The following is a 3,748-nucleotide window of genomic DNA, read 5'->3' as shown; positions in this document are numbered from 1 at the left end:
CTTCACTTGTAATTCATATTGTCCTACAGCTTAAGCCTTTACACTAAATAAAGTTCTTACATCAAAAATGCATAATAAGAAATAGTGGTTTACAGCAAAATGGCACGTGATGTCAGTGACCTGAGGCCTGGTCTAGATTGGCTGAGAAAACAGCTCACACTGTGTCAGAGTAGCACAGAGCTTAGTGGGCTCTTCGCTCCTGACCTAGCCAAGTTCAGCTCTCTCAAGTCTCCACTCCTTCACAAAATACCCATGAGTTTAGAAAGTCACATACCATGTTTCCGATTTCCTCATTTTAACAATAAAATTATTGTAAGAGTCCACATCATAGATTTATGAAAATTCAGGAAGGGATGATATATACAGGATCATAAAAGTGATCATAAACTATACACAGTACATTTCAGTTTAAGCATTTGCCTCCTAGAAGCCTCAAAACAAAGGTTAAAGTATGCATTTATCAGTGGGAATTTTGGATTTCAAGTGATAAGTATAAATGTGTTGGTATGGCATGTTCCTGTGCAAGATACTCCTGTTCAGAATGAAAATAGAAGTTTTTAGGAGAAAATGTCAGTGTGACCTCCAGGGAAATAGGAATAGCAATGGTCCACACATCTCAGACTACAAGTAGAATCCTGGCATTTTCCAGCTTCATCACCCTGAACTCTTGCATGACTGCACCGAACGCAGGTTTCGCCCATGCAGTTGACTGTGAAGCACCTGGGGACAGTCCTTTCTCAGTCATTCTCTCCAAAGGTGTCTCTAAGAAAAGTGGAAGTTATATGTGGAAGCACTTACTCAAAAATTATGAAAAAATTTATGTGTATCCTAACAGTCTGCAGAATATGCTCATTGGCCCAATCTTTCTATTCAGTGTCTCATCATCTCAATAATCCCCAAGAACACTTTTATAGTCCTGTACGATTAAAGTGGTGCCTTCCTGGATTTTCATGAGTATATCATGTGGACTCTGACATTCTTTTTATTGTCAACCATGTGGGGAGGACAGAAAAAAATGGTCCCCTGTATGTTGAGTCCATTTCTGTGTATGCCAGAGTACCTTTCCTTAAATATTTGGTTGTTTAATGCAACAGTAAAAAAATCATAAAACTATTATTGCAGTTATACTAGTGATTCCTATTAGAGTTCCCATCTAGGCTTCTGGCTCTGAATATTTCATCCTGTGCACACATCCACAGCTGGTCAAACAAATCCAGTGAATGACTTTTCCCCAGCTCACTTTTTTGGTGATTTTTTACTTTTTTACTGAAAGAATCATACAGGTGTCATAAGTGCATAGCTCAGTGGAATTTCACAAATGAAACACACTAATCTGTGCAACACACAGTTCAAAAAACACAATATTGTCAGCCTGTTGAAGACTCCCTATCCCTCTCCTAAGTCAATGGTCCCCAAGGAGACTTCTGGTTATTTGTATGAGTGGAATTGTTGGAACTTAGCTTTGTATCTGTTGTAACATTTTCAAGTTGAAGTGACTTTTTCTTGTAGGGTACTTGTCACAAATGAATTCAGACAGTTGAAGTATTTTGCTTTTTTTTCTTAGTCCATGTGATATTTGCGAGTGGTGTTGGCACTCAGTGGCCTCGTGGTATGGGATTCCATTTTGTGGATATCCATTGATTGAGTCATTCTGTTGTTAATGTGTGTATCTGGGTGGCCTTCAATTTGAAGTTGTTATGTTTCTAGAAAATAATCTCTGGCATTTGTATTTTATTACATAAGTAGAATTTGGAGGTGGGGTATATACATTCAAGTGTCATGGTTGTCTTATAACTTATATCAATCCACTTAACTAGAAACCACCCCTTTTCCAAAATATCTGTAGCAATTTTAGCATGCATTGTCATTGTATGAGATTCCTAATTTACTTCCATCATGTCAAAACTTAGTATTTCTTGACATTTTTATTTTAGTTTCTGTTTCTATGTGATGATACCAGGGAGTGGTCTTAACAGAGGCACCAAACATATTCCCCATGTGCTTATTCATTCATTGAATAATGTCTTTTCTCTTTTAGGTTTTGCTGGAATATATTGTCCATATTATTGTATTGTTCATTCTGTAAAGTCTCTCCCACTGAGTCACAGAGCATATATAGTATCATAGTGAAGAGAACAATCTTGTAATCAATATGATCTAATTTTTCATTTGAAATATATATGCTTTAAATGCTTATGAAATAAACATCTTTACACCTAAGACTATGGAAATATTATTTTTTATCATAAAACTTCCATTTTCTTTCAAATTTACATCAGATATACATTCAGAACTTGTGCCTTCTATGCACAGGTGATTGAACTTGCCTGTTCTTCAATGTGACTAGCAAACATCAGTTTATTCTGGAGGTGTTGACTCATGCTTTCTGTGCACTGCTCCCACTTTTCATTTCTTCTCCCAGGTTATCACCATCTGTTTTCTCATGATGAGTTTTCCATGAAAACCTGGGGAATACTCCCATTCATATATGCCATTTGATATCTTTGCAATCCCACAAATGCACACAAGGAAAGTTACTCTTGGTGTAAAATATGTATAATATTCTGCAATGGGTGTCACTACTTTTTCCAGGCTGCTCTGAAACTCAGACTGAAGCAACTGTCCTGCCTCAGCCACCTGAGGAGCAGGAGGCTACAGGGACACACCACTGCGTTTGGCTACAAAAAGTTTTAATGATTTGTTTTGCTCAGAGAAAAGACTGCTGTCATAATGGAAAGGACAATGTGCTAAATGACAGAATGGCCTCCAGGAATGTGGTCACAGGACTGATGTTCTTAACACAATTTGCTGTTAAAATTCTGAGAAATCTCTCTCAGCTTTATTACTACCGAGTCTTTTCCAGCAATAAGTGTTATTAAGGTCCACTGATTAGATTCTCAAGCACCTGACTGTAGCCACCTCCCTCATTATCCTCTCTAATGGTGTTCCCAGAACAATCGCAGCTTTTGGGTTGAAATACTTCTTCAGTGATTTTGGGTGCAAACTTATTTTGTTCATACAGAGAGAGGGCAGGAGTGTTTTCATTGCCATCACCCTCTTGGTTGTCTACCAGAATATCAAAATCAGCCTCATTAAATGCTGTTGGAAAAAATCTCAAAGGAAAAGCTCCAGAGTACATTGGATTCTCCATTTCCTTCTGCTGGATCCTGTACATGGTGATAAATTCCACTTTTCCACTCTTGGCAAATGGAGTAGTAAAAACCTAACAGAGAAAAGATATTTGGGGTGCTGTTCTTCTGCAGGGCATGACAAAATGACAGAATCATTATAGGTAGCATTATTTGTATTTCCCAAAGTTCTATTTTCTGTGGTCATAATCTGGTCCAGTGGCTCCACGATTGTCCTTCTGTACAGAAACAAGAGGCAGGTTCAGCACATTCACAACATCAAAGTTTCCCCCCGATTGTGCCCTGAGTCCAGAGCCACCCAGAGAATCCTTGTCCTAGTGCGCAACTTTGTACCATTCCACACTCTCTCCTCCCTATTAAATGTTTGTATGACCCTTTAGTTTAATCCCAGTTGGTGGTTGGCGAACACCAATTGGCTGATCTCTACGAGTTTTCCCATTGTCAGCCCCTTTCTTCTTTGGAAATATGACTCCCTTCTATCCAGGCTTTGCTTTTAAGGAATACAAAATTACTCAATCTGATCATAAGTATATAAATTACATTTTTTTTGCAAAATGTGCAATGTTTTTTCATTATTCTCTCTCAAAATACCAATAGAG

General features: G+C 38.0%; 1 pseudogene across 1 annotated transcript; it reads left to right on the top strand.

The window, feature by feature from the left end:
* The first annotated feature begins 602 nt into the window (after positions 1-602).
* Positions 603-3,529, top strand: LOC306648542 (vomeronasal type-1 receptor 4-like; annotated as a pseudogene). The gene is made up of 2 exons: positions 603-756; positions 2,871-3,529. The product of its transcript is annotated as a vomeronasal type-1 receptor 4-like (transcript).
* The last annotated feature ends 219 nt before the right edge of the window (positions 3,530-3,748 follow it).

The sequence above is a fragment of the Sciurus vulgaris genome (assembly GCF_902686455.1).
Source record: "Sciurus vulgaris genome assembly, chromosome: 17".
In the NCBI taxonomy this organism is placed as follows: Eukaryota; Metazoa; Chordata; class Mammalia; order Rodentia; family Sciuridae; genus Sciurus; species Sciurus vulgaris.
The sequence above is the reverse complement of the archived record's forward strand: the minus strand, read 5'-3'. Positions and strand labels throughout refer to the sequence as shown.